This window comes from Anabrus simplex, chromosome 3 (assembly GCF_040414725.1).
Source record: "Anabrus simplex isolate iqAnaSimp1 chromosome 3, ASM4041472v1, whole genome shotgun sequence".
NCBI classification, from domain to species: domain Eukaryota; kingdom Metazoa; phylum Arthropoda; class Insecta; order Orthoptera; family Tettigoniidae; genus Anabrus; species Anabrus simplex.
Window position 1 is genome coordinate 61390342 of NC_090267.1, and position 15540 is coordinate 61405881.

The 15540-nt window shown below is 39.0% G+C and overlaps 1 protein-coding gene across 1 annotated transcript in view; it reads right to left on the bottom strand.

The window, feature by feature from the left end:
• Window positions 1-11167: 11167 nt before the first annotated feature.
• The window catches only part of LOC136867004 (kappaPI-actitoxin-Avd3c), an 84536-nt gene continuing 80163 nt past the window's right edge, over window positions 11168-15540 (bottom strand). Inside the window, exon 4 of the mRNA XM_068226579.1 lies at window positions 11168-11296. The gene's annotated coding sequence lies outside the window, so the exon portion shown is untranslated. The remainder of the gene's footprint in view (window positions 11297-15540) is intronic.

The following is a 15540-nucleotide window of genomic DNA, read 5'->3' on the forward strand; positions in this document are numbered from 1 at the left end:
AAAATATTCAGTAGTCTTCTGTTTGATTACGCCGGCTCGTTTTTCACAGCCATATTGTGCATAAGTCGCTATATCATAATGCCAGCCGGTGTTCTTTTTGTCTTGCCATTTTGTGCAGGAGCAGCGACTTTCCGATCACAATCAAACCATCAGTATGACCGATTTTGCTTTCCAGGTTGCTGAAGTCGGTCGTCGCCATCCTTTTCATTATAATTTCACCACGGTGTAACCGTTTCATGTCATTAAAATTATCTTCTATCTGTATCACCTTACGGTTTCCTTAACCCATTAATTTGACCGACGGCTGACATAGTGATTACAAGTGTTGCGTAAACATTAGGGGCAAGGACCTTAGAAACCCTAATATTAACGCAACTTTTTCTGCTGAACTTATCTTCGAGATAGAGAGCGCCGTCGAATCATTTTACTGCATGGAAATATACTCCCTAGTGAACTGACAAATAGGACTGCGAAACAACTATTGGATGGCGGTTAGTAACAATGGAGTCATTGCATGGAGTCATTGCGTGGGCATTGAGTCTGATATCTCTCATAACAGAGGGATTAGACTCGAACAGTAAAGCAATTGAATTGTTGGGCGGTGATATAATGACGATCGATATTATTTATCTGGTTTGGGTAACACGGGAGCACGGTTAAGCGGAACGCGGATAATCGAGACATTATTGTATTTGTTAAATATGAAGAAGGGATTCATCATGGAATAATAGAATTGGAAGATGCATTCAGAGATGATTGGTGACATTCAGAATGATCGATATGAGAGGTTAGGGTTTTTTACAATGATTAAGTTTCCAAAACTTTAATATCTATGTGGGAAGGGAATTGATCTTTATTATTATCGTCGTTTTCTTAATTCCACTCATTAGTACACATACATAAGTAGGAGAGCAATTTATGTTCAGGATCATTAGTCAGCATATTTTCTGCTGCTCCAGAACTCGAGGTCATTGACCCCTAGCAGTGTAACTATGCTGATTGTGGACCAAGGTCATTGACCCTTAGTATAGTAGTTGTACAATGCCAATTCGGTGATTTTCGCTTAAGAGAGCGAGCCTAACCTCATAGACGCCATCTTGGAGGGGCCTAACCCCACTGTTACGGCTAATTGCCCTTCCTGACGTGGATTTTATATAAGAGAGCAAGCCTAACATCACAGTCGCCACCTTGGAGGGGTATAACCTCAGTTTTACAGGAAGATGCCCTTGCCGACGTGTACAGTCGCCATGACCTTCCCGATGCCATCTTGAGTAGTAAGGTATTCTCGCAACGCTATTTTGATTATCAGGGCAGTGGCGATTAGCATAAGAGAGCACACCCAACTACATGGAGGAGCCTAAATACGCAAGGCCTAGTTTTGCGGTTAGATGTCTTTCCCGACGCCATTTTGGAGGTCCCTAAACCACGTGCTTTTGACAGCTGTCAATGTGACAGGTCCTATCCCCGTGGGCGCGGAATTTAAACAAGTGAACTTGGCTAACTTCACTGCTACCATCTTAACAGCGCCTAACCTACCTGGTGCCATCTTAACCATGTAGGGGGGGGGGAAATTTGAAGAAGTGACAGCTGTTAAGACGACAGGTCCTAACCACGTGCACGTGTTGAACAAGTGAAACGTGGCTAACCTCACTGCTGCCACATTAACCACGTAGAAGCGTGGAATTTGAATAAGTAACAGCTGTTAAGTTGATAGCTGCCATTTTGACAAGTCCTAACTACGTGCATTTGTTTTGCCGCGGAATTTTGAAAAGATCGAACGGTATAACCTCACTTGTCTGGGTCTTAGCCATATGCAGACGCGGAATTTTTGAAAAAGGGAACGATCCTAAAGGAAAGTATCCTTTAGGGCTAAGCTAAGCTAAGCTAAGCTAAGCTAAGCTGCCCTTCTCGACACGATCTTAGAGGGGGCGGCCTATCCTCGGTGGATTAAGAATTGCTGCTCTTCTCGACATCCCCTTTTGCCAACACCATCTTAGAGAAGTGCCTAACCTCAGTGGTTTATAGTTTTAAGGCAAGCTGCCTTTCTCGGCACCATTTTGGAGAGAAGATTATAGTTTTAAAGCAAGCTGCCCTTCTCAACATGACCTCTCCCGACGTTATCTTAGACAGGGTCCATCCTTAGTGGATTATAGTTTTAATAGTAGCTGCCCTTCTAAGCACTATCTTGCTAGAAATCATAATTTTGTTAGTAATACAACTAAAGAGCTAACTGATGTCGATCTCCTAGTTTAGTTTGCAAAGAATAACGGATACGAGTATTAGACAAATATTTATCGTTAATATTACCTTTTTCTGGTGCAGATATACTTACGTAATTAACCTAGTCTGAAGGCAGAAAGGAACCCCTCAGTTGAAGAATGAAAGAAATATGGGCACACACGAAGGCAAATGCACGTCTCTAAGTAATTTGCGTAGTATTAATGGATCCTGTTGAGGATCATTGTAAGTATCTATGTGTTAATATAAGGAAAGATCTTCATTGGGGTAATCACATAAATGGGAATGTAAATAAAGGGTACAGATCTCTGCACATGGTTATGAGGGTGTTTAGGGGTTGTAGTAAGGATGTAAAAAGAGAGGGCATATAAGTCTCTGGTAAGACCCCAACTAGAGTATGGTTCCAGTGTATGGGACCCTCACCAGGATTACCTGATTCAAGAATAGGAAAAAATCCAAAGAAAAGCAGCTCGATTTGTTCTGTGTGATTTCCGACAAAAGAGTAGCGTTACAAAAATGTTGCAAAGTCTGGGTTGGGAAGAATTGGGAGAAAGAAGAAGAACTGCTCGACTAAGTGGTATGTTCCGAGCTGTCAGCGGAGAGGTGCGTGGAATGACATTAGTAGACGAATAAGTTTGAGTGGCGTTTATAAAAGTAGGAAAGATCACAATATGATGATGAAGTTGGAATTCAAGAGAAAAAACTGGGGCAAATATTAATTTATAGGAAGGGGAGTTAGGGATTGGAATAATTTACCAAGGGAGACGTTCAATAAATTTCCAATTTCTTTGAAATCATTTAGGAGAAGGCTAGGAAAACAACATATTGGGAATCTGCCACCTGGGCGACTGTCCTAAATGCAGATCAATATTGATTGATTGATTATCCGCATATAATAATAATAATAATAATAATAATAATAATAATAATAATAATAATAATAATAATAATAATAATAACAATAATAATAACAACTTGTTATATATACGAGGTCTATAATGTCTTTCACCTTCTCGCAATTCATGAGACTTACCAGCCCTTTATACGGTTCCTTGACGTCGTTTGAGAGGGCCCGGAATTCGATTCCCGGCTGGGTTGGAGACTTTAACCTTAAATGGTTAATTTCCCTGGCTCGTTTTCTGGGTATTTGTACTATCCCCAACATACCTCTAACTCACACACCACATAGAACACTATCGTCCGCTACAATAGCGCACTGTTTCCAGCATACGGCATATGCCGCCCACCTACGACGGAGGATCTTTCTTACATTGGCTGCACCAAGCTATTAACAGCCACACGAAATTATATTTATTACCATTCTTATGTGGATACCCTCATATTTCTTTCGATTTAGCGAAACAAATTTTTGTTTCCCCTGCATGTCGTAAGAGGCTACTAAGAGGGGAACAGCCAAAGAATGTGAACTGGCTCTCTAGTCTTCTAAGCTACAAAATATATCCAGGATTCTATACTTTTTCCGTGGAACGGAGAAGATGTACCAGACGAATTTTTTCTCCACTTCTTCATCGCTGTTCATCTCGTCAACCAAATCAGTGTACTAATAAACAATTTAATTTCTTTCTGTTCACGTCCCACTCACAGCAAGTGAAATTTCCCCTTTGGTCTCCGAGCGGGGTTGTATACTGTCCCAGGAACTGTTCCAGCCCGGTACATTATTTTATAATTGCCGGAATGTATGGAAAAGGGACGGCAGTAATACGTGTTCGTATGCCCGACATCTTGTGCGAGCGCGATACGAAGCTCCTCGTGGCGAGCAGCACACGTCACGAGCAATGAACCTGCGGGTGACGTCACTGCCACTTGTTGTACGCCTTTCTCTCGAATGCACTGGAAGGAAAATGTCTAACTTTTTAGCCGATGATGATGCAGAAATGAGATATACATCATCGTGTAGCTCATGTTCTGAACGTAAACATATGTCAATTTCAATAAAATCCATCAATGCGTTCAAGAGATATAAGCGAGAAAGGAATCACATTTCCCCTATTGACGTTGCAAGCAACCTTGGGTCTTACGGAATATAAGCAGCAGACCAGACCATAGCAAATCAGTTCGCATTCTTCACAGCTGGATCACAGTCATGCTGATCGCGACGAGTGGAGTCGAACTCGGTGTTCATTCTGCCGGAACATCGTAATACTTATATAATTTCGACGGCAATTTGACACTTAGTTTCTGTGAATACCAGTGAGTAACTTATAAATCGTTGGACTTACAATTCGTCAAAGACATTCAAACTTCAGGAATTAACGTGTGTATGACATCGAAGTCATAAGACTTGTAATATTTCGCCAATATTTGGACTTAACAAATATCTCAATAACAAACTTGAAGTTGGCACGACTAATTTGAATTGTAATAGTCTTGAACTGTTTCTTGAACTGTTTCAACTTAGAATATTGTGAGTGTAGGATGCAACATATCGACTATTTTGAGTATTTTCAAATCCTAGAAAACTTTAATTTGTGTAGAAAGACTGTTCACGTATCTTCGTAACCGACTGTACCATTTGAAACAACCCGTGTGGATAGACTGTATAATGAACTTCGTAATTCAGTGTTATTGTGAAGTATTGTGTTCATACACGAATACTTGTAGAACTATGATAGTGAGAAGGAACATTACGATATATTACGAGAGAGAGCTATTTATTTCTTTGTTGTGAAAGTGAGCCATGATAAACTGTGCTTCGAATGAAAGTTATTTTTGACAATACGAACAGTGTGCAGTAAGTGTCAAGATAAACTATGCATGGAAGTGTGTTTTCTCATTTTTTCAATTATCGCAAATTACGATAAGAGACACAGCTTCGACATATTTCTCATCTAGTGAATGGTAATTATTTATGAGACAGTCATAATCAGTTCTAACAGTGCAAATCAAATGGTGCACATTTCAACACAGGATACTCTTATTAGTGGCCTAGTCAGTTGGACTTCCTCGTGTTAAAGCCACTCTTTCATGAACATGAGAAATCATGACTCGAGATGGCGGAGATAGACGACGGAGGACGACGGAGAACGACGGAGGTCGACGGATATTTGATGCAGATCAACGCAGTACGTGGACTTGGTACTACGAGGGACAGTTCTAGGGACGTGGTACTGTGGAACATCGTGGTGTTTGCTGTTAGCTGAGTTCCAGATTGCTGTTGCAGAGCAGTATTCAACTGTTCGAGCTCAACAAGAAGGCGTATGTCAGGTGATATCAGTGCTTTTTCCATTCAAGGATATAAATTCTGACTTTGAACAGAAATTTTATAAACAGTGTCATTACTGACAAAGAACATTAAAAGCTCACTTACTTAATATTTTACTTGGAAAATTAACGCTTTACAACATTTAAAAGTAAAGACAGACTTTCAAATAACAGTGTGCTCTCGTAATGTCGTATGTTCCCACTTATTGGAACATTGAGATTTCAATTGAGTTCTTCATTCGTAGTGAAAGTGTATCATAAATTCTTAATTTACAATATTTACGTAAAGTGTATTATAAGTTACAAAAAATAGGACAATACTCAGAACTTTATACCAGAAGATCAGGTTTAATTTCAAGTGTTTCCTATTTGAGTTTGAAGTGTTCATAAGAAGGAATTAAAATTTTTACTTTATCGTCGCTGGAACGGTAAAAGGTTGTATTCCACAAAGCTCTTCCTATCATTTATTCTCCTTAAGACTGGCCACGCCTCCCAGCCACATATGGATATGCAGTCCATCAGAACAATGTCCGTTGAGTTCGTTTTCCTATGTCGCCGATTAAACGAAAATGAACCTTACATGCATTGTACACTAGGAGTGCGTAAATACGTAATGCAAACGTGCATTCCTACAGTACGGTACTGTAAGGTTCATTTTCCTTTACACATGGGCGTAGGAAAATGAACACAACAAAATTTGTTCTGATGGACTGCATATCCATACGTGGCTGGGAGGCGTGGCCAGTCTTAAGGAGAATAATTGATAGGAAGAGCTTTGTGGAATACAACCTTTTACCGTTCCAGCGACGTTATTTAATTTATTTACAAAACATAATCTGAAATCGCAAGCGCTAATAGAAAAGACTTTAGGATTTCTTACTTACTCACAACATGCTTCATTATTAATTTATACCAAGAAAGTCATGATAGACCTAACTGATGGAGAAGGTCATTATTAATTTGAATTTTACTTGATCAACTTAATTTTTCGATATTCTGTTGTTGAAATTGGGATTTATTTTCTAGTAAATATCTATGATTCGGCGACGTAATTGGGTGACCTTCTGGAGATTGAATAAAGGAAAGAAAGTTATAATATCTATTATTTCGCCTTGCGATCCTCCCTCTCTGTACCATCTCCTAAGGACTAGGCACTCCTCACAAAGACCTCATGCTTTTGAAATCAGCTTTTCCTGGTACAATACCTACTCCTTAAATTCACTCAGTAGATTATGCCGTCTGAGATATTTCCGTATACTTTTCTTCTTTGTTTTATTGACGGAATTTAATTCCACTATTCTGCCACTGTGTTTTAACGTTCCTACTTAAGCATTACGCTCATATTGATCATCTACGTTGTAACATGTATACCATCGAAATATCTAGCAAGTTGCCGACAACAACCTACCCCCGTGGGGTCATCACGCGTATAGGCGGCAATCATTGGTTACGGATGTTACAAACAGAGTTCAACCCACAATGATTTTAGATTATTAGGTATCAATCATTCCCATTTGATCGATTTGTACCTAGTGCGACCAACATTACTTTCACACTACATGTTACTCGCGTTGTTTATAATGTAGTGTCTAAAAAGGAGCTACATATTGTATAGGATGGTACTGTCATTACTGTAACCGTTCATCACCATGCCATAGGCATGTTAGAAGGTTTAGTCAATCATATATGCCGTTTTACGCAACATTCTGCGACATATAATGTCGTAATTAGTAGTTTACGTTCCGAACCGGGATATGAGTTGCGATACGCAGGACCGAAGGGAGCAGTTTTCTGTGCTGTATCGAGAAAAGGATAGCACATTACCGCGGAACCTTGAAATTGCGCTATCACTAGGTGGGAGAGAGGAGGAGAGATGACGCTACGCGTGGAAATGTAGGTTGTTTGAGAGTGGGGGTGAATTAAGGTTTGTTAACCCCCAAGAAATAAAAATCCTTACTGATTCGTCACCGCATTCATTGGTGCCAATTCACCATATTTAACTAAAAAGAAGGTAAAGAAGAACACCTTTTTTTGAGATAATCTATGGAAATTTATACGTCAGGTCTCATCCGAACCGACGTATTTAATGCAAATTGTTGATGCATATAAACGCAATATTTTAATAGTGGATCGGTAATGACGTATGTCATATGGTGGTGCGCAGACTGAAGCTGAGTGCTAAGATCTTGCAACGTGAGAAAAAAGTGGGAGTACTTACGAGATGAAACATGACGCGTGAATTTATAAAAGGATAAATTTGAGATTGTGAACGACCCGCTGATCCGATGGATTTAAAATTGTGTCAGTATAAAACAGGGGTCACGAGCTATAATTTGATTACTTTCACGTTGCTGAAAGATTCCGTTTACCGGAGCCAAATCTCGATTAGGGGCGTGGTTTACCAACTCTCCGACCACTCAACCCAAACACTGTAAATAAAACCCGGACCTAGATGCAGGATCCCATTGTAATTTGTGCAGCTGCAGTACTTACGTGTCAGTAATGAACTGTGCATATCAGTGTATGAAGTGCTGTGTCGAGGAAAACATATCAGCGCGGAGTAAATATCGTGAAATAAGTCGTGTGGTACGAGATAAAATGCAGTAGTGATTAATAGGGGTGTTATTTCAGCATTTAATCCTTTAAATATTAGTGTCTTCAGTGTCGGCTTATGATGCAATCATCAGAGAACGGGCCAACGCATCAGGTTGTTTCGAAGTAGTGAGACAGCCGATTTCATTCAGTAAGTAATAGTGGCCGATTTAAAACAATTTAAACAGTGAGTGACGCTCGGTAAATTAAAAGGACGGTGTTCGTGATAGGGAGAACGTTTGCATACTCCATGGATACTCGTGGTAACAATTAATCAGACTGTGTGATTAAAGGGGAAATGAAAAGTGATTTATACAAAATTACCGCTATTCGGGTCAGTCCATTTTATAAGTGGATCTAATCACCAGTAGGTTATGTGAAAACACATAAACAGAGTTCATTCACTAATTTTCCCATTTTTGCCTGTATGTTCATGAGCCATCGTCGAACCTAAGAATTGAAATCAACGAGAATCGCGCCTAAGTGCCAGCATTCATCTCTTCAGGGAGCGTCTAGAGATTCCAACAGCAGAAGACCACAATTCGGGACATGAACGGTATAATGAGGAAGAAGAACCGAGGACTATTTAAGAGTGGAGCTGTCGTCATGAAGGTCTAAAAATCCCAGACATAACATCGAGATGGCAGCAAACCACATGCAGTATTTGATAAGTACATGTTTAAATATATTAAACCACGAGATTTGCATGTTTATATCGACTTTCATTTGTAAATAAGAATTTCGCTTATTTTATGTAATTAATAATATTAAATGTAGTGAACACTACACGCGTGTGAGTGGGAAAGATTATATTATGAAGTTAATTAGGATTTCTTCTGTGATTTAAGGATAATCAGTAATAGTTCAGGTGGCTTAGTTGCATGAATTAGTACATAGATCCCATAAAAGTTTAGTGCGTGTGAAGCATATTTGAAGGGAGAAGTGCATTTTAGCTAAATTTAGAATTTCTTCCTAATGTCATTAACTGGTAAGGATCTTCATAACAATTTAAGTATAGATTATGTGTTCTCTTCACAGGGTGATGCATGTATTTATAAATCCATTTAATAAATATATGATCATTGAAGATGTTCAATCCGAGGTGTAATTTGTGAATTATATAGATACGCGAGTGAAATGGAATTAGTTAAATGGCTTCTGGGAATAGAGTCTTTTATGTAAATGAAGAAAATGTATTTTGAGATGCAGTAGCGTGATAATGGGAAGGATGAAACTTCTGCTGAAATATTTCAGATGACGGAATGACAAAGAATTAGAAAAATGATGGCTGTCGTGATGTATTGAATTAGGCTGTATATATGGCCGAAATAATAAGAAATAAGAATTGGTGGCCCTTAAATAAATGTGTACTTGGAAATGAGCCAAAATGAGAAGAAAGAAAGATGAAAGAAAGAAATAGAAAATGTCTTTGTGACCGCAAGCTAGTACACTGGCCATTATGAAAGAGACAGGTTTACGATGTAAGGGGTTTGTCTGGTCCGGGGCGAACCGAGTCGTCTCCAAGTGTTCTCAAACATTTGACTTCGTAAGTTTCCTTCAGTCATCACTGCAATATCAATCCCATGCTCATGATACATTATGAGTAGCGTTGATAATTTTATGATTCTGCGAATGACGCAATCCTCCGCATTTTATGTATCAAATTAGCTCAGGAAAGGAGTTCTAGATTTTGTACCTCGGAAGCTGGAGAACGTGGGTTTGACCCGCGTCAGAGTGATGGATTTAACCTGATACTATATGGCTTGACTAGGCCATACCTTCAAAATGTATTGTTTGCTATATGTTTAATATTTCTCTATGTAATGTATTTATGTATTTCATTATTCTCAAGTGTTTATGGTGATGGGTAGAATACCAACGTTGTGTGAATTCCCTTTGAATATAACAGGGATATGTAAACCCAGGATACGTGTATGTGTTAAGTGTAATATGTAACTGATGTGGTCAAATAGACCAAGTGTTCGATATACGGCGATGTAATCTCGTGCGTAAAATAATGTATTAATCAGTATGCATAAATTCCACAACCATGACGGCTAATTAATAAAATGATTTAATGAGAGAATGCCATCATGACTTCTGATCAGTCCATTCAAATAATAGATACCATCGAGTATCATTGCTTAGAGGTAAAGAAATTTGCGTGCGTAAAATGTGTATGTAGTATTAGTGCGCGTTAATAAGGTGATTTAAAGTATGCCAAGCGATAACCACAACAGTGTACGAACTGACAAAGACGTTGAGGCACACTGTATACAAATGATTGTTTTACTATTCATTATTTTTTGTTTATGTGTAATAATGTGACATTATCTCATGTATTTATCATGTGGTTCTATCAGTTTAATAAAATGTTTAGTAAATATTGGGAACACAACTCTTCTCATTTAATAATATTAATGTATTCCTCTTACATTATAGTGAACCCTACTTTCGTTATATTTAATGTAGTGCCCATTTTCATTTTACGAACATTCCATTACCCGTATGCATCTGAGTCTTAGCCGTTGACGCAATGAAAGTAGGGAGGATGGGACTTCGAACCCTGGGAAGTGATTTTCGAAGGTTCTCATCCATGAATTCCATTTATATATTTGTTTGCGAAGCCGAATTATGTAACTGTTGCCCTGATATGCCCGGGATATTTTATGCATACATGTAGCATAACATCGTAAATAATTGGTATATTGGTCAGTTTTATGACTGTGAGTGGAAAGAATGCATATTATTTTATGAGTTTGTAGCACTGTCCTGTAGAGCCTTAGCGTTTAGTAACAGTTTCTTTGTGAATGAAAAAACAAACAACACGCTGTTCAACAATAAGAAATATGGGTCGTTGGTTGAAAGTTGGTAGTTTGAGTCAAAAAAGAAAATCTGAAAACGAAGATAGTGATACTACGAAGAGTAAGCCATCATATTCCGGAACATCAGGTGGATATGGAGAGCCAACGACTAAATTGTGGGAGAGTGGCGATCTGCAAATCGGGATTCGTCATGACGTAACATGTGCCCTATAAAAATTATGGGACTAAGGCCCTGTCTTTGGGTACATACAAAAATAATTGTACTTACTTGTTCTCATTCCCGATACAACCGCCGTAAGTAAACTTCTGACATACTTTGGTAGCAGCATTATAATAGTAGCGAGGTATTCTTGAACGACAAGGCCACACGTTTTCAGACAAAAAGCACAGTTCTGGTTGTACTTTATTCGCCATGATCACTGCAAAGAGAAGAGACAGGTATAGAGAGTGTCCATCAAAAATGTTTCAATATTTATATAAAGTCAAAACGCAACAAACGAAGGAAAAAATGGTCCAAAAAACATTGGTGGCCAACCCAGTATTTTCGGAGTTACCGTCTGCTACCACTATCGTCAATGATCACCACGCCTTTGATCTACTCTTCACTATATGGGCTCCATGTGACCGCCATCCATTGCAATGATCTAATCTCGTAATTCCTCAAGGCTGTATTATGGGTCCTTTATGTTTTCTTATAATTATATACATAACAAGAATAAAGAACTGGATTCAGAGATAAGGTTTTAGCAGATGATGTGCGTTTATCAAGTAAGAAATGTTCCCTCAGTTTTAATTAATGCGTTGATGCGGTAAAAGTTCCTCATAGAGATCACAGTAAGTACTCAGGTGTTAATTTAAGGATAGAACTTCATTAGGGTAATCTCATAAATGGGATTGTAAGTAAAGGGCACAGATCTGTGCACATGATTATGAGGGTATGTAGGGTGTCCGGTAAGGATGTAAAGGAGGGGGCATATAAGAAAAGCAGGTCTATTTGTTCTGGGTCATTTCCGATATAAAATAGTAGCGTTACGGAAATGTTGCAAAGTTTGGGCTGGGAAGACTTGAGAGAACGGAAACGAGCTTAAATACATCATACTTTAGAGAGTGGGTAAATATGTGATGCAAACATACATTCCAACAGTACGGTAGAGTAAGATCATTTTGCTTTACACAGACACATAGGAAATTGAACTCAACGAAAATTGTTCTGATTGACTGCATATCAATATGTGGCTGGGAGACGGGAGCAGTTTTGGGGAAAATAATCGATAGGGAGAGCGGCTGTCAATCAAAATTGGCACACATTTGAGTTACTGTCGGTTGAGAAATGATAATGTAGGTTAAGACGCCAGTAGCGAAGGCGATGACGTATAAAATAACAGATAACGACCAATATTAGTGTGAAATTCGAGGTCACTCCGATGAATAGTGACACTCCGGATGCCGGATGCCGTTTAAGTCAATGTACAGCCTCCCCTGGCATTGGAGAGTAGCGGAGTCGGCGGGAAAGTGAAATTTGGCGGAGGAAAATGTCCAAAATGTCCAAAGTTATGGATGTATGTGTATGTTCCAAAACAGCTGTCAGTAATACTTGATATACATATCTGGAAAAAGTACTGTGGGATAAGACACTCCTAGAACCCCTAGAGGAGGTGATGGCATATACAAATAATCGAAAAATTATCGATTCATAATTTTCTGGGTCTTGTAGATGAATAGTGATACTGTGAAAGTAATTTAAGTTGAATTTCAGCTCCCGTCTGCATGAGGGACCAGGAGGTGTGAAAAAGGAGATGAAGAAATGCGAGTGATTAGAGATGTATGTGAGTAAGTTCCAGAGCAGCTGACATTCAAAACTGCTACACATTACATTGATCTCTCCTGAAATATTTGTCAGTCGGGCGGGTAATAATATGTAAAATATTAATATGAATACATTTCAACCTATTCCCCTCAGGGCATTAACAATAATATCAGACAGGTAAACATTAACCGCAAAGTTGAACTACTGTAAAGTTAGTATCAGAAACAATATATAACAGAATATTTTTAAATTCCAGTATTCTACTGCTCGTTTACAATCAAGTAGCTCCGGTGCTTACCACACGTTTGCCATACGGGTTTGTGACGTCATGTGGAATCGTGTGCTCGCACGCGATTCCACACTAATCCAGACACCGCTCGCGCACCGACCCTACGTGATAGTCAATCTAAATATTTAACTCCGATTTAATTGTGCAATTATGCCGACAATAATGATGTATTGGTTGTAGTATTTACGTTTCAATTTGGAGCACCCAATGGATCAAATATTTATTAATATCATGTAACAAGCACCTAATCTAAGATATGTTAGCCGGGCCGTCTATAAAATTCACAGGGATGTGCCCCCATTAAAAATGTCCTAGAGAGAACACTGACATAAATGTCTTACTATCTGAAAAAACAGCACTGTGTGATAAGACACTCCTAGCGAATGGTGTGAAATAAAAATAACGGAAAAAGACCAATATTAATGTCAAATGTCGGGGTCACTCCGATGAATATTGACACACCGAATGTCGTTTAAGTCTACGTACAGCCTACATTAGCATTGTGTGTGTGTGTGTGTGTGAGAGAGAGAGAGAGAGAGAGAGAGAGAGAGAGAGAGAGAGAGAGAGAGAAGTGGTGAAAAAATGTCCAAAATGACTAAGATTATGGATGTATGTGTATGTTCCAGACCAGCTCTCAGTAAAACTTGGTATACTTCAGACATACTATGTGGAAAAATTGCTGAATGGCTAGACTCACGTAGCAACCATAGGGAAGGAGGTGGCATGTAAAAATAATCGAAGACGGCCGATATTAGTGTCGAATGTATAGTCAACTTATAAACTAGAAAGTAATTCGTAAAATTTCAATCGTCATAATAAAGAAATCTACAAAACATCGCTGTACTCGTAATTAACAGGTAATGCATATCGTGAAAGTATACATCCAATAAAGTACCCGGGCAGTGTCGGGTAATACAGCTACTTATAATAAAGCTATGACATCATTATTGAACAGTGGAACGAAGCGTAAGTTGTATTTAAATACCTGCAATGGTACTGAGGAACAACAGAGCAACAGCTGTTTTCCTCTGCATTGTACTAGATTCTGAGCGATCTGTGGGATGTTCTCTATATACCATTGCATCAACGGAAGTAATGACCGCATATTTTTTGAAATGTAACACTGGTTATCTGGTTAGAGACGGCCTGACACATATTCTCTACTGTTGTGACATTGATCTTTTCTACTGGTAACAAGTTTTAACAAACACTTCAAACTGTAATGAAGGGAACTTTTCTTTTTGTAATATCTGAAGCCATTTCTTTTCAGTTTCGACTGTCAGGTTCTTCGCTCTGCAGGAACGAATTCTGAGTAATAAATTTATAACGAAATTAATTATACTAGAAATATCTGGTGACACATTTGGTGTTTACCCGACAAAAATAATTAAATCTCAGCCAGTGACGCCCTAGAGAGCTTCGGTTTGCACTACTTGCCGTCTAGTAGGACTTGAGTAAAAAAGAACGTCGAAATTGACGTGCAGACAGCCAGGTGGCGTCAAATTGATGTTGGTAACCGCCCCCTGCTGTTTCTGGATAACGCTAAGAGACATTGAAATTAAGATAATATTTTTCACTGCATGTACAGTAATTTACTTCGATATCCGTATACAATATAGAATACCGTAACGAAGCACGGGTACTTTTATTAGTTACTAGCAAGATACCCGTGATTCGCTACGGTATTATACTGAAATTTATAATGCTTATTGTTTTATATATAATCCGCCGAAATTCGCGATCTGACTCGTTTTCTGCGAGAATCCACCAAAATTCCCGATCTGACTGGTTTTCTATTATTTTACGGCAAGTTTCCTCACATTTTTCAATCTTCCTTTCCAGCAATCGATTTCGTACATCCCGGGCTAGGCTCAGGTATTCCTCCCGGTCAGTTGGGTCCGTAAATCTTTGCCATACCGTATTTTCCTATAATCATTTTTAATCTGGATAAAATCCTTCAGGAGATCTGGCGTGGTGAGCATATTGGGTGCCTTGCGGCACTGAACCCGCGGCCGGACTGCATTCTTAGTCATTACCCGTCCAGGAGCCGTTTCCAGCGCGGTCCGCACATTTGACGACGGACCGCAACATTATTATTATTATTATTATTATTAATAATGTTATTCTTCTTCTTCTTCTTCTTCTTCTTCTTCTTCTTATTACTATTATGTGTTGCTGGGGTGAATGATGACAGGGAAAACCGGAGTATCCGGAGAAAAACCTGTCCCTCCTCCGTTTTGTCCAGCACGAATGTCACATGGAGTGACCGGGATTTGAACCACGGAACCCAGCTCTGAGAGCCCGGCGCGCTGCCGCCTGAGCAACGGAGGATCCTTATAAGTACATTAAGAACAGTAAAATCAATTGGTCTCACCTCCTTTTACACCCCACCGCCGTTAGTTTTTACTGCAACAACGACCCCCCCCCCCGCCCAAAAAATATTAAAAGAAGGCGTGTTTCTTTATGTTTAAGGGAGATTCCAAACACCAATGTTCACGTCTATTACCTTCAGTTTTGAGATATAAGTATCCCCATAAATATAATTTACTTTTGTCACTTCATTTCAA